The sequence below is a fragment of the Capsicum annuum genome, chromosome 7 (genome assembly GCF_002878395.1).
Source record: "Capsicum annuum cultivar UCD-10X-F1 chromosome 7, UCD10Xv1.1, whole genome shotgun sequence".
NCBI lineage: Eukaryota > Viridiplantae > Streptophyta > Magnoliopsida > Solanales > Solanaceae > Capsicum > Capsicum annuum.
In genome coordinates, this window is record NC_061117.1 from 96,189,066 (window position 1) to 96,216,676 (window position 27,611).

Here is a 27,611-nt window from a genome sequence, read left to right on the forward strand (position 1 = left end):
ATCATTAGCATGATTCTATTAGGATTTTTGAAGAGCGAATAACCAAGTTAGCCCATTTCCTACCAGTCCATACATTATATTCAGTCGAGGATCATGATTCACTCTATCTCAAGGTATTGGTGAATTTCCATGGAGTTTGTTGATGTAATACCCCAAACTTTCTTTGAGTCAAATCTAGTGTAATATCCCATATTTTGGACAAGAATGAAAGTCCATCATTCCTATGCGTAGACATTTCAAAAGCCTTGAACCCTATGTAAATTTAGTGTGTTAATCAATTATGTAGTGAGGGGATCTATTTGAGCATAAATTTAGATCATAGAGGTTCCCTAACTCAAGTTCAAGTTGAAAGCTTTCCTATCGTTAAAGTTTTAGTGAGCGTCAAAACTTGGGTCAAATTCAATCGGCCAAAACTCCTTTTATATATTCAATTAGAGATCCTATTATATATCAAATTAAAGATCTTTGAATTAGATTTCCAACGATACCAATTTTGTCCAAATTCGACACCCGAGCAAGAAGTTATGACTTTGCAAAGTGGAGTACGTTGCCTGACATAAGGTGTGTGATAAAGTGTGTGCCGCACATGTGGGTGTCCAGGTGACTTTAAAGTCCGTTTTTGGGGCAAAAATGGTCCTTTTTCCACCCCTATATAATGCCTAAACACGGAATTAAGCCCTTATTTCACCAAAATATATTCTTTCTCTCAAAATCCTCTCAAGAACACAAGCTAGGGTTTTCATATAAGATTAAATCTCAAGCAATTCTCTTCATCAATCTTTATGAAATTGAGAAAAAGGGTATGCGTAATGTTTATCCACAGACCCCTTTCATCCATGGAGCTCAAGAACCATGTTTTAAATAATAAATTATGATCTTTATGTTGTTGTGTGATTATGTTCATGTTGATGGTTGTTAATTGTCTTTCAAGATGGTATCTAAATGTGTTTCCAAGAAGTGTATGGGCATGTTAGTTGGAAACCCATGAATTTGGGTGGTTCAAGATTTCAAAATTTGTTAAGTACACCTATGCTCAATATTATGCATGTAAGGTGTTTGATAAAATGCCTAGAATGATAAAAATCATGTATTATGACATAAGGGTGAACTATATGATAAATTCACACTAGTCTATTATGTTCAAAGAGCTCACTTGTCATTGTTGTACAATATATGTGTTAATGGAATGTACATGATGATTGGGGAATGGTTTAATAGTGTGTCTATATGCCTTCCATGCTATGAACAAGATCATGATTTTGAAGTATCATATGAGTTAACCCCAAATTATTACAATATGAAATAAATGTTATATGTTTGCAATTCCCTTATGTTTAAATGGTTTTCATGCTATCGTTATGAACAGTATATGTTGATGGAATGGCCATGATATTAGAATATGAAATTCATGATTTGATTATAAGAATTCCTATTCATGTTAGATATTATGATGACTATTTACTTCATGAAATCTCTCACTCATGTATTATGGATTGTTATTGATGGTCATGTACTCAAGAAATTCAAGTTGCGTCTATTTCCTTCCATTGATTCGTAGGGATACTTGTACCCAAAAAATGTAGTTGTTTGCCTAGAGCCATGTCATATTATCACGATACTCTCAATCGAGTCATGATCTATAGAATTCAGTCAGCCATGTGACACAGGAAAACTTAGTAATCTCAGTAATCTTAGTAGTCCAGTAATCTCAGTAATCTCAGTGTTCAATAACCTCAGCAACCTCAGTATTCATAGTTAATCTTAGTAACTTCATTACTTTCAACCAGTCCTCGAAACTCAGTACATTCCGTCAGTCATCAGAATCCAGTAAACTTAGTTTAGCTCCGCTAAATAATACCACTAGTATCAGTCCAGTTAATCAGTATCAGTTTTACTAATAAGTTCAGTTCAGTTATTTAGTTCAGCTTAGTTATTCAGTTTAGTGTCATTCAGATGGGATTAGAAGTTAGCACCGAGTGAACCGAAGGATGGGACCTCACCTGCCAGTTCAGGGTGTGATTCTTAGTAGTCATCCTTGTGTTCCAGAACTACGTAGCCAGCGTAGGTTGAGACATATTAACCTGTTAGATTAGGGTTGATGAGTTGTCTTAACCTGTCAATTTAGGGTTCCCACCGTTCTTATTTGAGTACCTGCCAGATAAGGGTCACTCACAGCTATCCTTACCAGTGGCGCGGTATTGACACCCCTCCAGTTGGGGTAGAGATTGGACCCCAACTTAGCTATATACATTATTGGGGTATGTCGGTTAAATGAATACCTCCCACAGTTTCAGTCTCAGTCTCAGTAAAAGAACTTAGATAGTTCTTCATATTTTAGTATATCAGAACTGTCAGATGCAGTCAACAGAGATATAGTACGGGACTCAGATAGTTCCATCAGATTAAAGACTGTCATATACAGTCACCCATGTTATCATTAATCAGTATTCGGACTATCAGATATAGTTACTCATGCTATCAGTACTCAATTTTAGGACTGTCAGATACAGTTAATCAGACCAGTTCTTCATAATATGACCTGTCAGAAACAATCATTCATTTATCAATAATGCAATATCAATCTCTCAGTATTCAGTAATACAGCATCATATCCATCAATTATTAGTGATTTATATATCAATATCAGTAAATTCAGTCATCCAGTATCTCAGTATTAGTACACTCATGTTGTCAGTATTCAGACTCAGTAGTCAGTATCTCCACCTGTTTAGTTATAGTTACATATGCATATATGTATTCTCACGTTCATATTAGTCAGTATTGTTCATGCATATATCCCTTTGCATTTAGCCTACCTCACTCGTATACTCAGTACATTCAGACGTACTGACACATTTGCACTATGGTGCTTTCTCTTATGTTACACCATAGGTTCAGAGGCATGAGCTCCAGATCAGCAGTAACATTCTAGTGTTTAGAGTTTGCTGTGAGTTTTTTTCATTCGAGGATGATATGATTATTACTTCATTTATCATTTTAGTTTATTTCAATTGTTAGATTGAGTTAGTTAGAGACATGTTCCATCAACTCCTTATTCAAATAGTTTAGAGGCTTTCCAGACTATAGCATATCAGACAGTTATTTCAAATTTGTTTTGGTATTGTTATACCATTTTCAGACATTTTCTTATTAGATATTTATTCAGATTTGAACCTTATGGCCATTCAATACATTTTTCCATATTTTTATGTTATATTATGCAGTGTACAGGTATAGGTATCAGTCATGAGTTAGCTTGTGGTCCTTCGGGGTCATGATCACCGTGTAGTATTCCAATTTAGAAAATTGGGGTGTTACAAACTTGGTATTAGAGTCTAAGGTTCAATAGAGTCCTAGAAAGTCTGAAAGTCACATCTAGTAGAGTCTTGTACATGCGTGTGTTGTGAACCACACTTATGTGCAGAAGGCTATGAGATATTTTAGGAACAGTTTCCCTTCTTTCATGTCTCAGATCATGCTATAGCAAGGTTCTATAAGAAACTCATTTAGATTCTCATCATGCTTCACTCATGTTAATTCCACCTTACTTTTAAGGTAACAGAAATAGTAAAGCTCAAGTCCTAAAGATAGTGCTTTCTGAGATAGTATCCCATCAGTTAAGTTGTGTTCCAAAGTTGTACAGATCTTATTCCTGATCATGAGAACTCGTTCTTGAACCCAGATTTAGATATGCCATCAGATCCCTTCTCAAAATCCTATGATAGCATGTGACCCAGAGTTAAAAGCATGAACCTAGGAGTCTAGCAGTATACAAGTTGGGATACTATATCTATAATGAATAGATTATGTACTCATGGGGATAGTTGTGCCAAAATAAATCAATAGGCTTGAATAGTGCGAGTTAGAAATTTAAGTTTATTGACTTGAAATTAAGCATGAAGGTATGAATGTGATATTAGTAGTATGTGAGGAAATAGAGGCAGATAATGTGTTTAGTAAGGCAATCATGTGTTGATCAGAGTGTAAGCATGTGATGATAATTGTAGTTCAGTTCAAAGATTAGTTTACTGTTCACAGACTTATGATGATGGCTTTAAGATAAGGGAAAGATGTTAGATCAAGTAACCCAGTCAGGCTCTCAGATTCCAGTAGTAGCGTCAGTATGTACAGAAAAGCAGTTAGGGAAGATGATTCCCAACCCATCCCTTATCTCAGCGTAAAGTTTTGTACTTCAGTCAACATAATGCCTTTGCATGCTTCATGACTCAGATTCTATGAATACAACTTATGTTCACACGTATTCCATAGAATCATATGCGTTTTCAGTTCCCAGAATAGGGAGTTCATTTCCAACTCACTCAGTGTTACGAATCATGTTCCACGAACTCAGAAATTCAAGACTCAAGTCATGCAGCTCATAACTCATGTACACATATGATGCTTTACAGTATACTTAGTTTCCATAACTCATGCTATGCCCCCACTAATCAGATAAATTCATACTATATTATGTATATACTCATTTCAGACCTTTTTGGTAAATCCATGTTATTGATATTCTATTTCTTAGGTTTTAGTCATGTGTCAAGTTTAGTCAGTATCCATTCATGTTTCAGGTTCTCCTGATTTAACCCTTCAGTAAGCTCTTTTTATGAGAATAGTGTAGTGTTGAGAAATTGCTTAGATGGGAGAAAGTTAATGTTTCATGTTAAGACCAGATTATTGCATGCATGTTTTATACGAGGGTATAGATACGAAGATAGGCTTGAATATACTGTTAGTATGAAAGAAAAAGGCTAGCAAGAGGTAATATTTTGAAATTGGGAAAGCGCAGAGTGTGAATGAATATCTAGATCCTTGACTTATGTCAACCTTCATTATGCGACTATCATAACTCGATTGCCAACTCAATTACAGTTCCAGTTATCAGGACCCAGTATTTAGTTACAGTATGGATCCCAGTTACAGTCTTAAGATATAGTGTCAGCTTCAGATCAGTATTCAGCTTAGAAATTTAGTTTGGTTTTAGACTTTCTTGACCATTGCATACAATTATCAACTACTCAGTTATAGGTATTCTAATACCTCAGTCTATGGAATATTTCCAAATCATGTAATACGCTTAGTCCTGTATTTTCAGACAATACAGCTTTCATAAAATCCATGATCAGTTACCTCATGTTACTCAATTAGTCCCTTCTCATATGTATAATACTTTATCGCCTCAGCCCAGCTACTCAGATTAAGTACAATTCAGTCTTGCATACCCAGCATTCAGTTACCAGTTTAATCAGTTAATCAGATAAGTCAGTATTTCTATGCATTTATGCATCTCACTTTAGTTTCAAATCTCAGATAATTAGTGATTATTTTGTACCTACGTGTCTTATGCATCACCTTAAATTCCTCAATATCTCAGCAAGGTCAGTCCAACATCCTTCAAGGAACATAGTGTCCCAAGGGAGAGATACACTATAGCCCCCAAAATTTCTTGATTTAAACATGTGGTTTTCTTTGATGAATCTATCATAGAGGAAGTGTTACTTATGATCCGAACCTCTATCTTCAAAAATCAGCAGTAAGCCATGTACTCAATGGCTCAGTGCAGCCACAATACGATACTCTATCCATGTCACGCATTACAGACTTAGTTCAGTTCATGTATCATGTTCCAGACTCAGTTATGTTCTTATGTTTCCACTCAAGCATATTAAGTAATCAATCTTAAACTCATCGGTATTTTCAGTTCATGGTAGCAGTCTTCTTTGAGCTTACTCATTCTCATGTTCAATTTTAGTAAAAACTTGGTATTCTGCTCCATGCTCAATTCCCAGTTCAAACTTAGTATCTTTTTCATTGCATATTAATTTGCATGATCATGAGCTATTTCAGTCATATATTCGCACATCAGATATGCGTGATCAGCTTATCAGTACTCTCCCTCAAGAACTTATGAATCAGTTACTCATGCATCAGACATGCATGTTCAGTATGATATGTTCAGCTTATCAATCATGTCAGCCATGAAATCATGTTCAGTTGTTCATGCTCAGTACTCACGTCAGTTGTCTTTCTCCCCTATCAGATAGTCTCATTCAAGGATGAATGTTCCCAAGGGGAGATATTGTAATATCCCATATTTTTTACTAGAATGAAAGTCCGTCATTTCTATGCGTAGACATTTCAAAAGCCTCGAACCCTATGTAAATTTATTGTGTTAATCAATTATGTAGTGTGGGGATCTATTTAAGCATGAATTTAGATCATAGAGGTTCCCTAACTCAAGTTCAAGTTGAATGATTTCCTATCGTTCAAGTTTTAGTAAACGTCAAAACTTGGGTAAACTTCAATCAGCCATAACTCTTCATATCTATTGAATTAGAATTCCTAATATATATCAAATGAAATATCTTTGAATTATCTTTCCAATGATACCAATTTCTTCCAAATACGACACTCGAGCAAGAAGTTATGACTTTGCAAAGTGGAGTACGTCGCCTGACATAAGGTGTGTGACGCACAACCTAAGGTGTTCGATAAAGTGTGTGAAAAACACCCTAATATGTGAGATAATATTTGCAACACACACCCTAAGGTGTGAGATAAAGTTTGTTCCGCATATGTGGGTGTCCAGGTGACTTAAAAGTCCATTTTTGCGGAAAATGGTCCTTTTTCCACCCCTATAAAATGCCTAAACATAGAATTAAGCCCTTATTTCACCAAAACATATTCTTTTTATCAATATCCTCTCAATAACACAAGATAGGGTTTTCATAGAAGATTCAATCTCAAGCAATTCTCTCCATCAATCTTCATAAAATTGAGAAAAAAGGTATGCATCGTGTTCATCCACGGATCCCTTTCATTCGTGGAGATCAAGAACCATGTTTTAAATAATAAATTATGATCTTTATGTTGTTGTGTAATTTTGTTCATTTTGATGGTTGTTAATTATGTTTCAAGATGGTATCTAAATGTGTTTCCAAGAAGTATATGGGAATGTTAGTTGGAAACCGATGAATTTGGGTGGTTCAAGATTTCTAAATTTGTTAAGTACACTTATGCTCAATATTATGCATTTAAGGTGTTTGATAAAATGCTTAGAATAATAAAAATCATGTATTATAACTTAGGGGTGGACTATATGATAAATTCATGCTAGTCTATTATGTTCAAAGAGCTCACTTGTCATTGTTGTGCAATATATGTGTTAATGGAATGTACATGATGATTGGGGAATGGTTTCATTGTGTGTCTATATGCCTTCCATGCTATGAACAAGATCATGATTTTGAAGTATCATATGAGTTATCCCCAAATTATTACAATATGAACTAAATGTTACATGTTTGCCATTCCCTTATGCTTAAATAGTTTTCATGCTATCGTTATGAACAGTATATGTTGTCAGAATGCCCATGATATTAGAATATGAAATTCATGACTTGATTATAAGCATTCCTATTCATGTTAGATATTATGATGACCATTTACTTCATGAAATCCGTTACTATGTATTATGGATTGTTATTGAAGGTAATGTACTCAAGAAAGTCAAGTTGTGTCAGTTTCCTTCCATCGAGTCCTGGGGGTACTTGTACCTAAAAAATGTAGTTGTATTCCTAGAGCTATGTCATGTTATCACGATACTCTCAGTCGAGCCATGATCTATAGAATTCAGTGAGCCATGTGACTCAGGAAAACTCAGTAATCTCAGTAATCTTAGTAGTCCAGTAATCTTAGTAATCTCAATGCTCAGTAACCTCAGCAACCTCAATATTCACAATTAATATCAGTAACTTCAGTACTCTCAACCAATCCTCAAAACTTAGTATATTTCTTCAGCCATCGAAATTCAGTAAACTTAGTTTAGCTCCGCTAAACAATACCACTAGTATCAATCCATTTAATCAGTATCAGTTCAGCAAATAAGTTCAGTTCAGTTATTCATTTCAGCTTAGTTATTCAGTTCAGTGTCGTTCAGATGGGAATAAAAGTTAGCACCGAGTGAACCCAACAATGGGAAATCACCTGCCAGTTCACGGTATGATTCTTAACAGTCATCCTTGTGTTCTAGAACTACATAGACAGTGTAGCTTGCTATATCTTAACCTACAAGATTAGGGTTTATTAGGTGGCTTAACCTGTCAGTTTAGGGTTTCCACCATTCTTATTTGAGTACTTGCCAGATAGGGGTCACTCACAACTATCCTTACCAGTGGCACGATCTTGACACCCCTCTAGTTGGGGTAGAGACTGGACGCTAACTTATCTATATACATTATTGGGGAATGTCGGTTAAACAACTACCTCCCACAGTTTAGTCTCAGTCTCAGTAAAATAACTTAGATAGTTACTCAGATTTTAGTATATCAGGACGGTCAGATACACTCAACTCAGATATAATACGGGAATCAGATAGTTCCATCATATTCAAGACTGTTAGATATAATCACTCATGTTATCAGTAATCAGTATCAGGGCTATCAAATATAGTCACTTATGCTATCAGTACTCAGTTTCAGGACTGTCAGATACAGTCAATCAGACCAATTCTTCATAATCTGGATTGTTACAAACAATTAATCATTTATCAGTAATGCAATATCAGTCTCTCAATATCCAGTAATACAGTATCATATCCATCACTTATTAGTGATTTACATATCAATATTCGTAAACTCAATCATCCAGTATCTCAGTATCAGTAAACTTATGTTATCAGTATTTAGACTCAGTAGTCAGTATCTCTTTAAGTTTAGTTACAGTTATGTATGCATGATGCATGTATTCTCACTTTCATATCAGTCAATATTGTTCATGCATATAACCCTTTGCATTTAGCCTACCTCACTCATATACTCAGTACATTCAGACATACTGACCTATTTGCGCTATGGTGCTTTCTCTTATGTTACACCATAGGTTTAGAGGCACGAGCTCTAGATCAGCTGTAGCATTCCAGTGTTCAGAGTTTGTAGTGAGTCCTTTTCATTTGTGGACGATTTGATTATTACTTCATTTATTATTTCAATTTATTTCAGTTGTTAGATGGAGTTAGTTGGAGACATGTTCCATCAACTCCTTATTCAGATAGTTTAGAGGTTTTCCAGACTATAGCATGTCAGATAGTTATTTCAAATTTGTTTTGGTATTGTTATACCATTTTCAGACATTATCTTATCAGATGTTTATTTAGATTTGAACCTTATGGCCATTCAGTACATGTTTCTACATTTTCATATTATATTATATAGTGTACAGGTATAGATATCAGTCATGGGTTAGCTTATGGTCCTTCGGGGTCATGAACACCGTGTAGCATTCCGATTTAGAAAATTAGGGTGTTACATCTAGTCTCCAAAAAATTTAATGATGACTTCCTAAATGATTAATATTTAAATCAGATGGAATTTTCCCAATTAGACATTTTATCATGTGAGAAATTGAATTAGCTTTCCAATAAAACCAATTTTGTCCAATTCCGGTATCGGAGTAAAAAGTTATGGATGTTTTACAGAGAATTATCGGAACTGCCCAGAAGCGACGGTCAGACCGACGGACCGTCGAGCTAGTGACGGACCGCCGCCCAAGCCATCACAGATAAAGCAGTGAACCTGGCATCTAGTCAAGTACAATGGCTAGGACCGATGGACCATCGCCCAAACTATTGCAGACGAGGCAGAAAGTTTAGGTTCTGGACAAGTGTGACGTCAGGATCGATGGACCATCGAGCCAATGACAGACCATCACCCAAATCGTCGCCACTTCTAATCAACAATTTTAAGTCATTTTTAACAAGGTATTTGGGTTTTTTCCACCCATTTTCACCCCTAATTATACCATACCAGAGCTCATAACTTCATTATTCATCTATAATACCAAATTAGGGTTTCTCTCAAAGACCAATTCCCAAGAACAATAAACCCTAGGTGTTTAATTTCAAATCAAGAATTCAAGTTTTCCTCCACCAATCTTTAATAAATTATCCACCCAGGTATGTCAAGTATTGATTCATGGATTCTATTCACCCATGAAGCTCAAGAAACCCTATTTGAAATATAAACTTTTGATTCTATAGTATGAATTGAATTGTATCCATGTTTATGTTGTTTCTTGATGTCCAAACTGAAGTCTTTAATGACTATCATGAAAAAATGTTAGTATATAGTTGAAATTCTTTCATTGGAAGTGTAAGCAGTTGCGATGATGTATTATTTTAATATTCATACCTAAGCCTAAATATATGCATGCAATGTATTTGATAAAATTCCTAAAGAGCAAGAATCATGCTTTAGGACTCAATTATGACCAAATTTATGAACCCATGCTTTACCCTTATGTTCAAAATGACTTCCATGTTATTGTTATGCATTGAAATCGTTCAATGGACTATTCATAAGATTATCCTATGAAATTATGACATGTTTATATGATTTCCTATTTGTGTACCAAACCATGATAATCAAGTGCCTCATGAAATTCCCCAATGATTGTTTTGTGGATTGTTGATTATGGTCATGTGTTAAAAAGTGTCACGTAGTGTTAGTTTCATGCTATCGAGTCCTGGTGGTACTTGTACCCGATAATTTAGTTATGTGCCTAGAGCCAAAGTTATGTTTTCAAGATACTCTCAATCGATCCATGTTCATAGAAACTCAGTCAGTCATGTGACTCGAGAAAATTCGGTAAACTCAGTAATCTCAGAAATCTCAAAAATTTAGTAATCTCAATAGTATTCCGTCAGTCAACAGAACTCAATAAACTCAGTCCAGATCAGTTTAATTAATCATGTTTAGTTTCTATTTAGATGGGAGTAAGATTTAGCATCGAGTAAACCCAACGATAAGGACACATACTGGCGGATAAGGGTGTGTTCCTTAGCAGTAATCTTTGTATTCCAGAACTATATAGCTAGCATACGTTGAGCTATCAACACTGATAGATGAGGGTTGATGAGGTGGATAAACACGACCAGATAAGTGTCCCACTATTTTCTTTTGGGGACACTGTCAAATGAGGGTCACCTATAGTTTGTCTTTACCAGTGGTGCGGTATTGACACCTTTCCAATTGGGGTTACAAATTAGACCCCAACTCAGCTATATTTCTTTATTTAGGGCATGTTGGTTAGATGTCCACTTCCCAGAGTTACAATTTCTGTCTTAGTCTTAGTAATAAAACTCAGATAATTTTACAAAATTTAGGACTGTTAGATACAGTCAACTCAGAATAGTACAGAACTCAGTTAGTTCCATCAAAATCTAGATAGTCAGATACAGTCATTTAGTATCTTTATCAGTACTCATGTTATCAGTATTTAGACTCAGTAGTCAGTATCATCACTAATTCAGTTACAATTATTTATTCATGCATGTATTCTCATGTTCATGTTATACAGTCGATTAGCATAGTTCATGCATATAAACCCTTGCATTTAGCCTAACTCACTTTTATACCAGTACATTTAATCGTACTAACGCACTTGTGCTATGGTGTTTTATATCATAGATTCAGAAGCACGAGCTCTAAAGCATCAGTAGCTTTACAGTCTAAGCAGTTAGAGTTAGCAGTAAGTCCTCATTTTTCAAGGACATGATCATTTCTTTATTATTTCATTACTTAGTTTATTTCAGTAGTTGGAGTTAGTTGGGGACATAACCCATCAACTCCTTATTTAGACAGTTTAGTTTTAAAGGCTTTTAGACTACAGTATTTTCAGATAGTTTATTTCAATTCATGTTTTGGTATTGATATACCGTATTTCTAGATGTTATGTCTTATTAGATAGTTGAACCTTATGGCATGTTTTAGTCTATTATTTCCACATTTTACATGATATTATATAGAATATAGGTACAGATATCCGTCATGGGTTAGCTTGTGGTCCTTCGGGGTCATGAGCATTATGTAGCATTTTTGGTACTATATTTGGGATGTTAGAAACTTGGTATCAGAGCCTAAGGTTCAATAGTGTCCTAGGAATTCTGAAATTCGCATCTATTAGAGTTTTGTACATGGGTGTGTTGCGTACCATATTTATGTACAGTAGGCTATAAGATGTTTTAAGAATCATTTCACTTCTTTCTATGTTCATGTCGTGCCAGTAAGTATAATCTTAAGTCAATTTCTCAGTCTAATCCTTTTCTCTTCCGTTTATAGAATATGCCTCCCCAGTAGAGAACTGGAAATTAGTCAGCCCCTCAGCCTAAAGATCCTTTGGACGAACACGTCTCTCATGCAGAGTTCAAAGTTGCATTCACTACTCTTGCTTAGTTATTTACTACTCAGAATGAGTGACCAGCTGTCATTTCGACTAACCCAGTGGCCAATTCAGCTACAGCCAGGATTCGAGACTTCACCCGAATAAATTCTCCATCCCTTTTTAGGTCTCAGTAAGATGAGGACCCTCAAGAATTCCTTGACTAGGTTCAAAAGGTTATGAATATCATGGGGGTTACTCCTAGTGAGAGTGATGAGCTAGCTGTATATCAGTTGTAGGATGTTACTCATACTTGGTTCAAGAAGTGGAAGTCAGAGAGGTCAGTTGATGCAGGACCCATAGAGTGGGAGAAGTTTATCACTGCACTCTTAGATAGATTATTTCCCCAAGAGCTGAGAAAAGCTAAGGTGTTAGAATTTATCAACCTCAAGCAGGGCAATATAATGGTGAAAGAGTATTCTCTTAAATTTACTCAATTAGCTAGATATGCTCCTCATGTGGTTACAGATAACAGGGCGAAGATAAGTAAGTTTGTCTCTGTGGTGAATGATAGTGTGGTCAATGAGTGTAGGTTCATGATGCTGAATAGTGACATGAGCATAGCTAGGCTTATGACCAATGCTCAGTAGATAGAAGAGAAAAAGATTAAGATGAGAGAGAAGCAGAATAAGAGAGCAAGGACAGGTAGTTTTAACTTTGTTCAGCCTAAGTCACAGGGAAGAAACTATTCTCAGTTTCCTCCTAAATCATCAGTTCTAGCTCCTTCTTTAGCTAATGCTCCAACTCCTAAGTTAGGGGATAGTAATAGAGATAAAGGACCAGGCTCTAAGTCTTAGGGCAGTGTTAGCAATGTCTGAACTAATTCCCTTTGTCAGACTTATGGTAAGAACCACAAGGGTGTTTGCAGAGCTGGCAGTGATATCTGTTCCAGATATGGAAAGCCAAGCCACAGAGTCAGAGATTGTCCCCAGTTAGGTTATCAGGGTTAGCATAACCATTCCTCAGCTCAGTCTGGTCTCCCAAATCAGCAGGGTTCTACTTTCAGTGGTACTAGTGGGCAGCGTCCAAACAGACTTTATGCTTCCCAGTCCCGACCTGATCAAGAAAATTCTCCTGATGTAGTTACTGGTACGTTACAGATCTTTCACTTTCATGTTTATGCTTTGCTAGATCCAAGAGCTTTCTTGTATTTTGTTATTCCTTATATAGCAGTTGATTTCAGAGTCAGTCCCGAGATTCTAGCAGAACCCTTTTTAGTATCTACCCTAGTGGGTAAAACTATCATAGCCCAACAGGTATACGGGAACTGTCCAGTTATGATATTTCAGAAAGTCACTTTAGCAGACTTAGTCAAATTAAATATGACTAATTTTTATGTCATTCTCAGTATAAATTGACTTCATTCTTTCTATGCCACAGTCAACTATAGAAACAGAGTTGTCCAATTTGAACCTATCCTAGAATGGAAGGGTAGTACTTCAGCTTTCAGAGGTCAGCTTATTTCCTACCTTCGGGAAAGAAAGATGATATTTAGAGGATGTGTCTACCATCTTGTTTGAGTTAAGGAAACTAGTTCTGAAACTCCTAGTGTTGAATCTAGATGCCTTTCCCAAAGATCTTCCAGGAATTTCTCCCGAAAGGGAAATAGACTTTGGCATCGATCTTCTTCTAGATACTCAGCCTATATCTATATTACCGTATAGAATGGCACCAATAAAACTTACAGAATTAAAAGATCAGTTAAAGGATCTCTTAGATAAGGGATTAATCAGACCCAATTTGTCCCCGTGGGGTGTACCAGTGTTATTCACGCAAAAGAAAAATGGTTCTCTTAGAATGTGCATTGATTACCATCAGCTCAATAAAGTCACAGTCAAGAACAAGTATCCACTTCCCCAAATCGATGATTTATTTGACCAACTTTAGGGTGCCAACTATTTCTCTATGATAGACCTTAGATCAGCCTATCATCATCTCAGAGTTAGAGAATGTGACATTCTGAAAATAGCCTTTTGTACCTGATATGGTCACTTTGAATTCATAGTCATGTCCTTTGGTCTTACCAATGCCCATGTCCCAGCAGCTTTAATGGACTTGATGAACCGTGTGTTCAAGCAGTACTTAGACATGTTCATCATAGTCTTTATAGATGATATTCTTGTCTATTCCTACAGTGAGCGTAATTATGCAGACCATCTCAGAATAGTATTCCAGACTCTCAAAAATCATCAGCTATTCACCAAATTCAATAAGTGAAAATTTTGGCTAAGGTCAGTAGCATTCCTTGGTCATATCACCTCAGATTATGGCATTAGAGTAGATCCTCAAAAGAATGAAGTAGTGAGAAACTGGCCCAGACCCATCTCTCAATTAGATATTAGGAGTTTCTTGGGTTTGGCTAGCTATTACCATTGGTTTGTTGAAGGATTTTCATCTATTGCATCCCCTATGTCCAGATTGACTCAGAAAAAGGTTCAGTTTTAGTGGTCAGATTCATGCAAGTAGAGTTTTTAGGAGTTGAAAACTCGACTCACCTCAGCCCCAATTTTAGCTCTTCCAGATGGTTCAGATGGATTCGTAGTGTACTGTGATGCATCTAGAGTAAGTTTGGGTTGTGTCCTCATGTAGCATGGTAAGTTCATAGCCTACGCCTCCAGACATCTTAAACCCCATGAGAATAATTATCCGACTCATGATCTTGAGTTAGCACCATAGTTTTTGCCTTAAAGATTTAGAGGCATTACTTGTACAGTGCTTATGTAGATGTGTTTACAAACCACAAGAGCCTTCAGTACATATTCTCTCAGAAAGATCTTAACCTCCGTCAAATAAGGTGGTTATATCTCTTAAAATATTACGACATGAGTGTCTTTTATCATCCGGGAAAGGCCAATATAGTGGTCGATGCTCTCAGTAGACTGTCAATAGGTAGTGTTGCTAATGTTGAGGATAGTAAGAAGAAGTTAGCTCAGGAAGTTCATCAACTTGATAGACTAGGTGTCCACTTAGTTGATTTAGTAAAAAGTAGTATATGGGTTCAGAGCAGTTCAGAATCGTCCGTAATTTCTGAGGTGAAAGAAAAGCAAGATAGAGATCTCAGTCTTGTTAAGTTGAAAGAGTCAGTCATAGATATCAGAAAGTAAAGGTTTTCTCCCAAATTGAAAAGATGGTGTTCTGCATTGTCAGGGTTGTCTATGTGTTTTAGATGTAGATGACTTGAGCCAACAAATTCTTACAGAAGCGCATGGTGTGCGCTACTCGATTCATCCAGGGGCCACTAAGATGTACCATGACTTGCGGGAGATCTATTGGTGGAGTGGGATGAAGACAAATATTACAGAGTTTGTGGCTATGTGCTCTACATATCAGCAAGTTAAGATAGAGCATCAGAAACCTAGTGGGTCTATGTAGGAATACAGTATTCCTACTTAGAAGTGGGAAGAAGTGAACATGGACTTTGTGAGGTTTTTTCTCATACTCATCATCAACATGATTCAGTCTGGGTCATTATAGATAGGATGACCAAATTAGCTTATTTCCTTCCAGTCTATACCTCTTATTCAGCCAAGGATTACTCTAGAATCTATATCAGGGAGTTGGTCAAATTGCACGGTGTTCTGTTATCTATTATCTCAGATAAAGATACCTAGTTCGCCTCTTATTTTTGGAAAGCATTCTAAAAAGGTCTTGGTACCCAAGCCCATCTCAGTACAACCTTCCATCCTGAGATAGATGGCCAAGTAGAAAGGACCATTCAGACTTTAGAAGATATGTTGTGAGTGTGTGCGATTTCAAGGGTAGTTGGGATGACCACTGGCCTTTGATTGAGTTTGCATATAACAACAGCTATCATTACGGTATTTAGATGGCTCCATTCGAACCTCTCTACGGTAGGAGATACATATCTCCAGTCGGTGGTTTGAAGTTAGTAAGGCCTCAGTTATAGGGCCTGACTTAGTATTCGATGCTTTAGAGAAATTCCAGTTGATTAGAGAAAGGCTCTAAGCTGCTCAGAACTGATAGAAGTCTTATGCGTATGTGCGTAGAAAGGATATCGAGTTCGAGATTGGTGATTATGTGTACTTAAAAAATCTCTCCCATAAGGGGAGTGAAGCAATTCAGTAAGAAGGGAAAGATCAGTCCTAATATGTCGGTCCCTTCAAAATTCTCAGTCTTTTCGGAAAGGTAGCGTATGAGCTCAAATTGCCTTCAGATCTAGCCTCAGTCCATCCAGTGTTCTATGTCTCCTTTCTAAAAAAGTGCATAGCTGACTCGACAGTTGTAGCTTCGGTAGAGGGATTAGACATTCAAAACAACCTTTCTTTTGAAGAGATCCCAGTCAAAATTCTTGACTACCAGACTCGCAAACTGAGGAACAAAAAAGTCACTATAGTCAAAGTTCATTGGCGAAATCAGTCAATTGAGAGAGCTACTTAGGAAGCAAAAGGAAAGATGCGGACCAAGTATCTGCACCTCTTCTCTGTAAATTCAGACTCAGCTTAAGGTAATAGCTTTTCTCAAGCTTATTCAGTTTCACGTTCAGATTTCAGTTATAAACTTTGTATCATGCCAGTCATATATTCATGAATTAGAAATGCATTCTCATCATGAGAAACTCAGTTTCTCAGTAATTTTAGTCATGCATTCATGAAGACTATTTGTTACATATCCATCAGTAGACATGCAAATTCAGTATGAGATTTTGATATATCAGAAGTTCTAGTCACATAAACATGTTTAAATGTTCATGTCCCTTAAGTAAGATTAGTCTATCAGCTTTCCCAGTCTAGTCAGTCCCATTCGAGGACGAATGTTTCTAAGGGGAGATATTTTAATAACCTAAACTTTCTTTAAGTTAAATATAGTCTCCAGAAGAGTTAGTGATGACTTTCTGAATGATTAATATTTAAATCAAATAGAATTTTCCTAATTTCAACTTTTTATCACGTGAAAAATTAAATTATCTTTCCAACGATACCAATTTTGTCCAAATCCGATATCGGAGTAAAATGTTATGGACATTTTACAGAGAATTATTAAAACTGCCCAGAAGCGACGGTTAGGCTGATGGACCGTCGAGCTAGTGATGGACCATCTACCAAGCCGTCGCAGATGAGGTAGTGAACCTATCTTCTGGACAAGTGTGATGGCCAGGACCGACGGACCATCGAGCTAGCGATGGACCGTCACCCAAACCATCGTAGACGAGGTAGAAAGTTCAGGTTGTGGCCAAGTACGACGGTCAGGATCGATGGACCATCGAGCCAGCTATGGATGGTCGCCCAAACCATCGCCACTTTCGATCAACAATTTTAAGTCATTTTTAAAAGGGTATTTGGATCTTTTCCACCCATTTTAACCCCTAATTATACTAGACCAGAGTTCATAACTTCATTATTCATTTACAATACCAAATTAGGGATCCTCCCAGAGATCAATCCCCAAGAATAAGAAAACCTAGGTGTTTAATTCCAAGTCAAGAATTCAAGTTTTGGTCCACCAGTCTTTAAGAAATCATCCACCCAGGTATGTCAAGTGTTGATTCATGGGTTAGTTTCACTCATAAAGCTCAAGAAACCCTATTTAAAATATAAAGTTTGGATTCCGTGGGGTGAATTGAATTGTATCCATGTTTATGCTATTCCTTCATGTCCAAACTGAAGTCTTTAATGACTATCATGAAAATATGTTAGTATGTGGTTGAAATTCTTTCCTTGGAAGTGTAAGTTGTTGCCATGATGTATTATTTAAATATTCATGCCTAAGCCTAAATATATGCATGCAATGTGTTTGATAAAATGCCCGAAGAACAAGAATCAGGCTTTAGGACTCAATTATGACCAAATTGATGAACCCATGCTTCACCCTTATATTCAAAATGACTTACATGTTATTGTTATACATTGAAATCATTCGATGGATTGTTCATGAGATTAGCCAATGAAATTATGACATGTTTATATGCTTTCATATTCGTGTACCAACCCATGATAATCAAGTACCTCATGAAATTTCCCAATGATTGTATTATGGATTGTTGACTATGGTCATGTGTCAAGAAGTGTCATGTCTTGTCAGTTTCATGCTATCGAGTCCTCGGATTACTTGTACCCAACAATTTAGCTATGTGTCTTGAGCCAAAGTCATGTTTTCAAGATACTCTCAGTCGATCCATGTTCATAGAAACTCAGTCAGTCATATGACTCAGGAAAACTTAGTAAACTCAGTAATCTCACAAATTTTGTAATCTTAGTAGTATTTAGTCAGTCAAGGGAACTCAATAAACTCAGTACAAATCAGTTCAGTTAATCATGTTTAGAATCTATTCAGATAGGAGTAGGATTTAGCACTGAGTGAACCCAAGGATGAGGACACACACTGGCAGATGAGGGTGTGCTCCTTAGCAGCAATCCTTGCATTCCAGAACTATATATCCAGCATAGGTTGATACATCAACACTAACAGATGAGGGTTGATGAGGTGGATAAACACTGACGGATGAGGGTCCAACCATTCTCTTTTAGGGAAACTATAAGATGAGGGTCACCCACAACTTGTCTTTACCAGTGGCGTGGTATTGACACCCTTTCAATTAGGGTTACAAATTGGACCCCAACTCAGCTATATTACTTTATTTGGGGCATGCCGGTTAGATGACTACTTCCCACGTTAACAATTTCATTCTTTGTTTCAGTAATAGAACTCAGATAGTTCTACCAAATTCAGGACTGTCAGATACAGTCAACTCAGAATAGTACCAAACTCAGCTAGTTCAATCAAAACCTAGACTATCAGATACAGTCACTCAGTATTAGTTATCAGTACTCATGTTATCAGTATTTAGAGTCAGTAGCCAGTATCATCACGAATTTAGTTACAGTCATTTATTTATGCATGTATTCTCACGTTCATATTATGCAATTGATTAGCATAGTTCATGCATATAAACCCTTATATTTAGCCTACGTCACCTTCATACCAGTACATTCAATCGTACTGACACATTTGGGCTATGGTATTTTATACCATAGGTTCAGAAGCACAAGCTCCAGAGCATCAATAGCTTTCCAGTCTCTGCAGTCAGAGTTAGCAGTGAGTCCTTATTCTTCGAGGACATGATCATTTCTTTATTATTTTATTACTTAGTTTATTTTAGTTGTTGGAATTAGTTGGGGATATGTCCCATCAACTCCTTATTCAGACAGTTTAGTTTTAGAGGCTTTTTAGACTACAGTATGTTCAAATAGTTTATTTTAGTTCATGTTTTGGTATTGATATACCGTATTTCCAGATGTTATGTTTTATCAGATATTTGAACCTTTGGCATATTTCAGTCTATTATTCTGGCATTTTACATGATGTTATATAGTATAAAGGTACAAATATCAATCATGAGTTAGCTTGTGGTCCTTCGGGGTCATGACACTGCATAGCATTTTAGGTACTAGATTCGAGGCATTATAGTTGACCATCATTTTGAATAGAGGTACCGAATTTACCTCTTATTTTTTGAAGGATTTTTAGAAGGGTATTGGTACCCAAGTTCATCTTAGTATAGATTTTCACCCACAGATTGATGTTATATCCAAGAGGACTATTCAAACTTTAGAGGATATGTTGAGGGCGTGTGCGCTTGATTTCAAGGGTAGTTAGGATGACAACTTACCGTTGATTTAATTTGCTTACAATAATAGTTGTCACTCCATTATTCATATGGTCCCATTTGAGTGTTTGTGTGGTTGGAGGTTTAGATCTCCTATTGGTTGGTTCAAGGTTAGTGAGGATGCCTTGATCAGATCAGATTAAGTATTTGAGGTGATGGAGAAGTTTCAGCTTATTAGAGAATGAAAACAGCTTGGAGTCGTCAGAAATCCTATACAGATGTGAGGAGGAGGAAGGCTTGAGTTTGATGTTGGGGATTTTGTTTACTTAAAAATTTTACTCATAAAAGGGTTGAAGAGGTTTGGTAAGAAAGGAAAGCTCATCCCCCGTTATGTTAGCCCATATAGGGTTTTGAGCCACTTTGGTAAGGTAGCGTATGAGTCAGACTTGCCTTCAGATTTATCAGTAGTACATCCAGTTTTCCATGTCTTCTTTTTGAAGAAGTGAATTGATGACCCAGCATCAGTAGTCCCTTTAGAAAGTGTGGTCATGGAAGATAGCCTCTCTTGTGAGGAAGTCCCAGTTGATTCATGATAATTAGATTCATAGGTTGAGGAATAAAGAGGTAGCCTTTTTAAAGGTTTTGAGGAGGAATCAGTCATTTGAGGGAGCTACTTGATAATTAAAGGCTAATACGCGAGCCATGTACCCTAATCATTTATCTTCGAACCAAGATTCAACTTGAGGTAATGTTTTTCATGATTAATTAATTCATTCCTCCATTTCTATTTTAGATATATAGAAATCCTCATGTCATAGCATGCATTCATGAGTCCAGTTCAGTCCATGCATCAGTTACAGATTCAAATGTTATGTCATGATTCAGCTCATAAGTGTTCAGTACATGATCTTAGCTTTTCCTAGTATCCCAGATCAGGCAGTTTCATTCGAAGAGAATGATATGTAGGGGAAATATTGTAATACCCCACATTTTCACATTCTAAACCCCTCAAAAGATTGGATATTAGGTTAGCTTTCTAATTCCACAAGTCCATCCCTAATTAGACATGATGGCAAAAAGTTACAAAACTTTTCTCCAGGAGTCTGTTAACTTCCAATGACCACAACTCACTTGATGACCCATGACCAGACATTACGAGTAGTCATAATCACAATAGTAAGAATCCCAAAATTTAACTGAGTGATAAGGACCCCACTCTAGGACTCATTGCTAGATGCTACGAGTCGTTACGAAGGACTCTTTACTTGAGCAATGAATGATCCAACAACCAAGCCTTAGACTATAAATCTACCCAAAGACTCATAGTCAGTTGTAACGAGTCATTAGGAGGGGAGTCATAGTCATACCAGAATGGACCCAAGATAGTAGGACCTCAGGTTATGACTCAAACCATGACTCATGACCAGTCATAAGGTGAGTCGTAACGATTAGGAGGGAGTTTTTCTACATGATTTTTTAGGGACTTTTATGTCTTTTTCCACTCTCTTAAAAGCGAAACCCATGTTGTTTTGTCTTCCTAAGGTGTGATATAAAAGACCCAAATTCCCCAATTCATGATAAAATCATAAATTCCACCAAGAGAAATCTAGAGAGGAGATTTTCTCTTCTCTCAATAACAAATGCAGTTCTTCAAGCTCAAGTTTAATTCAAAGAGATTTTCCATGGCTTTTACTACCAGATATATGGAATTTCATCAATGGATCTCTTCCACCCATTGAGTCCCGATGACTCCCTAATTTTATAAGTACAAATCGTTTCCTCTTTTTAGTGGGTTCCAAATCAAATATGAAAGGTGTACAGTTTTCTTAATTGCTTGATGATGAATCATGGAAATATGTCCCCACATGAGAACTGTGTTTTCATATGATTGATAATCTCAATTGTTTATACCATGATCAGTTCCTAAGTTATTGAGTACTATTCATGATTTTTCCTATACAATGGACAGTGGTATCATTACCATGATTAGGTTGTATTAGTCTATGCTGGTAGGTTATGAACACCCAATATCTAGATACTCATGCATGTTATGTTTTTTGGGTTACAAGTCATTCAGATCATGCTTGTATCATTAAAGTTAGGACATTATCATGTTGATCATTTATCAGTATCGAATCATGTTAAATACTTATCAGTACTAATGTCAGTTCAGTTAGGAGTAATACTTTGCATCGAGCGAATACAAGGATGGAGGCTCACCCACTAGTTAAGGACTAAGACCTTTAGTATAAATCCCTAAAGTCTAGAACTATATTACCATCACAGGTTTTGATGGGTTACTACATTGCCACTAGTGCTGGTACCCTTGGCAAGGTACTAGCACCCATCCAACTGGGGTTGCTATTTGAACCCCAGGTTTTCTTAGATTGGGGTATATCGGTTGTAGGTAGCTCCCAAAATCTCCAGTTCAGCTTCAAACTCAATTTATGTATTCAATTATGCTTCAACTCAGATATGCATAACCTTGTATTCAGTTATTCAGTTCATTTTGTATATGTATATACATGGTCTTGCATTCGTTTCATGGTCATGCATTCATGCTCAGTTATATCATTTATCCTTCACATCCTATATATTCAGTACATTCAAAGTACTGATTGTATACTCTCTTTTCCACTATATTTTCTTATAATATAGGTTTAGATAGTTAGTTCTCGAATCGCACTTAGACAGTTCCTATGCTACTCATCAACAGTTGTGGTTAGTCCTCATCATTTGAGGACTATTTATCAGATGACATTTTCACTACCTTACTTTATTTCAATCTGTCGGAGTTAGTTGGGAGCTTATCCCATTAACTCCCCATGTTTTAAAGGATTTTAGACAATCAGATTTGTTTTCAGTTTTATCAGATGTTCAAGTATGTTTAGTATTAGTGTCAGTATCAGTTATTATAAGATTTCCCAATTTAGCTTTTGTATGTTATTTTTCTCTTTTCTCCAGTACTCACAGTAGCTACCAGATCATGGGTTAGCTTAGGGTCAATTGTGCTCTAAGCACCATGTTACGACTAGGGGGTAGCCTCGGATCGTGACAGTTAATTAATGGACTATTACTAGAAGAGGAGGAGTAGAAAAAAGTCAAAGAATTTATAGCTGATGGATCATAGATTTTCAATCCCACATCCTTTGAAATACTAGAGTCAATTAGACATTTAATAGAGGAGCTATATATAGAAGAGTGGAAACAAGTAGAAACAAACCCTTCTAAAAACTTACATCGTATGGACTATTCTCAACAAGCTTTATATATTGGTAAATTAAGAAAATCTATTCTGTTAACTCTCATGATTCTTTTGATTAGATATGGAATCTGAAATTTCCTAACAAAATTAAATATTTCCAATGTCTTTCAAAACATAGAATATTACCAACATGCTGTTACTTACACTCTATAGGGATTGATATAAATAGTAACTACTTTAGTTGTGGAATGACCGAAACCATTGATGACATCTTCCTATACTGCCCAATAGTAAAATGTTACTGTAATGAACTAGGTAAAGAAAGTGAAGTGGAGCTAATTAATAGAGATCCATCGCACTGGATGGGAGTTTTTTTTTTTGCACGAGTAATGTCAAATTAAATAAAGTTTTAAAATAGGATGAAGCCCTCCCATTCAAAATATGGAACATCTGGTTGTCTGACAACAACCATAATAAGGTTAATAAGAATATATGCATGAAAATGTCCTTTATGCAAGCAGCGGAGTATATAGCTATTAATGGCGAGGCCAAAACTTAACTACCAGCTAAATTTGTATAGCTAAAATGGCATCCTCCTATTGGTTATAAATTGAACACGGATAGCTCCTCATTAGACAACCCAAGTCAAGGGGGGTATAGGTGGAAGATTTACAGATATTAATGGGAATTGGGTGAAAGAATTTATAAAAAGTAATCAATATACTTCTAATACTAATGCTGAATTTCTTGCTCTACTCTATGGTCTTCATATAGATTTTAAGCATACATTGATACCACCTATCATCAATACTTATTTGGATGTTATTTATCAATCTCCTAAATCAGTAACACCCCTCTTTACTTGATTTTTGATTGCAGGGAGCTCATGCGTAGGCTAGGGAACCTCTAAATTGGATATTATTATTGAGAGATGAATCAAGTAGCTAATACCTTGGAAAAAGAAGGAACGCCTAGTAATTATAAGAAGTTAGTTGAATGGAAAGTTTCATCTGTGTTTGTATTCCATCTAGTAGAAATTGACAAGGCTAGAACTACTTTTATTAGGAGGCTAAATGGGCCATCCCAGAAATTTAATTTTACTTTTTTGTATAACTATCCTTTGAACAATCCTGCGGCTATAATACCACTCCGATGTAATGATTCATATTAGTATAATATAATATCTCATTTATTACCAAAAAAATACAGCATAAAAATGAAGTAGGCATCTTAAAAACTTCTTTGGCAGTTTTAAGGAAAACCAACATGTGCATAGGTAATGGAGTGACATGACTGGTCATTGAATAATAGTCTAACAATGAAAAAGAATAGTTTAACTACTGGAATCTTTTATATTTTCTCTATTCCTGTTAAGTCTGTCGTGATAAGGATCTCCTTTTTTACAATTGAACATATTTTAACTTTAAAATTCATCATTTATCCTCAATTAAATAATTCATAGCAACATAATTATCAAAAAATATTTTAGATCATAAATTTTAAAATTTTTATTTTTTAACTTAATGTCAAGTCAAAAAATATCACATAAATTGATACACAGAGAGTTGTACTAAATATAGAATCAATTGGCTCAGCGAAAGAGATGCCAATATAAATTTATTCCACATATCCACCCTTAATAGAAAAAAGAGAAATAGAATCTAGTCAATCAAGAATAATATGGCAAACCTCCTACAAGATAAAGAAGACGTAAATTCTTCAACCTGTTATATACCACAAATCGTACCCTCTCTAGCTATGATTTTACTATCAATAGGGACACCAACCATACTTTTACTGAGGAAACAAAGAGCCCTTAATGTTCCACTCAGAGACATAAAAATTACTCTTAACTATTAAATCCTTTAAGCCCCTTAAGGTGCCTGAACCAGATTGCCTCTACCCCATATTTCACAAAAATTATTGGGAGTCTATGGGTGGAAAAACAATCACCTATTATCGTAGAGTATTTATTTTTCTTGTATGCCTTAACATATTAACTCTACTGCTCTACTTAATTCCCAAGTTCATTAATGCCTCGCCCATAAGTAACTACATATCCATTATACTTTGTAACACCAATTATAATCTAGTCATCAAAATCATTGTCAACATAATCAAGACTTTTACTGATACTATAATTAAACCCAGTCAAGCCAACTTCTTTTCAAACAAAAGAGTATCATGCAATGTCATCATTGTCCAGGAATACGTCACTCACTTTAGAAAAATAAAGAAAAAGAATTCCAAGATGATCCTTAAAAATGATCTAGAAAAGGCTTTTGGCATATTGGAGTAGTCCTTTGTTAAAGACACCCTCCTCTTTTTCAACTTCCCTTACAAGCTAACAAAATTGATCATGTCTTATGTAACCACTACTACCATCCTTATTCTAATTAATGGAGGCAAACTATATTTTTCATCCTTTTAGGGGCATTATACATCAAGGCCTATTTCTTCCTATCTCTTCATTCTATGTATGAAAAGACTCTCTAGGGATATTGACCTAGAAGTATGCAACAAAAGATGGACCTATATTATTATCCCGATGAGTAGGCTTAAGCTCTCTCACCTTTTCTTTGTTGATGATTTAGCCCTTTTATCTAGTGCCAACATTAATAGTTGCAGTATCATTCTCTATCTTCTCAATAGCTTCATCAACAAATCTAGGAAGAAAATCAATCATGCTAAATCTAATGTGATATTCTCTAGGAATTATAATCATCATACTACAACTTATTTCTCTTATATGCTCAACATTTCTGCTAGCGCTAAATTTGGTAAATACCTTGGTTTTCTAATTTTCCATCACAAGCTCACCAACAGGAATTTCTAGCCAATTATTAATAACACGAATACAAGTTAGCTAGCAGAAAAACCAAATATATGAATATAGCTGGGAGAATTGTCCTAGAAAAAAATTGTCACGACCCAAATTAGGGCCGGGAGTGACGGGTCTCTTAAGTCCATCAAAGATCGGAGACCAACCTCTTTGCCTAGTCAACAGAACTCAATGCATCTAGCAGCGGATAAATTTAGAACATATAAGAAGATAGAATAAACAATGATAAGAATGTGCTAAAAATTCATGATACCAAATCCCAATTCAAAGTAGTCCATAAAGAATCTAAACAGACCAAAACCACTTCAAGAAGACTCATGAACAAATTTGAGATCACCTATCACTGTGTAGGAAAAGTAGAAGTGCCTTCGGACCCTGCATCGCGAGGGGATACAACGCCTGGGGATGGATAGCAGGGTGAGCACTATCCTGTAACTTAAGGATTAAGGGTAAAATAATGCCTAGTAAAATCCAATTCAAATCCATGCACACATAATCATATACATACATAAATAACATGTTGGGATAGGGAACAGGGTATAGAATGATAATAAAATATTGTCCTAGACTATGTAGCTCAGCCATTATAAACGGGTACCCACGGGCTTTATAGGTTCAACTCTCTCTGTTGAAAAACCCCGGTGCTATTAGCCATTCGAATGGAGGTATCAATAAAGATCATAGAATGCCCCGACCCCATGACAATCCTAGATAAAAATATATCAATAGTGTCAACCATGCACACAGTCATTAAGACCAACCCTCACGTTGGCAAACATGAGTTTTCAGTATCAGTCATTTAAAACTCATACCTCTATAGCTTATCTACATAACCCCCTTTAATCCTAAATAAAATAAGCTTCACATAACCCATTCATTAACCAAGAAATTTTTCATTAAGGCACACAACAAGTATCATGATACCATCTAGTTTCCAAGCTCATAATTAAGCCATCACAATTCCATTAAGTTGGGAGAAAGCCTCAACCCTCTTTGTTCATTAAATCAAGTTGGAGAAATACCTCGGCCTCCTTTAGTTTATCAAATAAAATTAGGGGAATGCCTCAGCCCCCTCTTTTTATTAAATCAAAACATAGCCAACAAGGCCTTCAAAATCTATGTTTATTGTTTAACCACTTATGCAATGCAATAGTAAGGTGGGTAAGTCAAACCAAGTGAAAATTCCATAATACAAAGTCATTTACACAAGTGGGTTGAGGGAACACAACTATTAAAAACTAATTCCAAGTTTTAAACATCAATTTTAGGAGGGTACCTCGATCCCCATTCTAATTCATATACCCATGCATGCCATTAGTTAAAAAACATTCAATTCAAAGCATGAACCACTCATGAAAACCATAGAAAAACAATTTAAGGATCAACCATTCCAATCAAAATCCATACAAAAAAAAAACATTAAAATACATTTTTCTTATAGAATAAGTTTTGGGGAAGAGTAACATGCCTGAAATATAAAGAGTTATAGAGAAGAAACTATAAATTGAGCCCCTAGATGCTCAACCTTGAGAAACCTTAGCTTGCTCTTGCTTGAGGATTTGAGAGAAAAGAGAATGTCTTTTGATGTGTTATAGATGGGAATGAGGTGCTAATAGTGTTTTAAAGTCATGGGTTTGTTTAGAAAAAGAAGTAAATGTCAAAAATTCCCCTTAATAAAAGACTTAAAAACTATCGCCCAAGCTGTTACATGTTATATTACGACTCTTAGGGTCACCTTATGTCTCAATATGCACACTCGTAGTCTAAACTTTTGATGA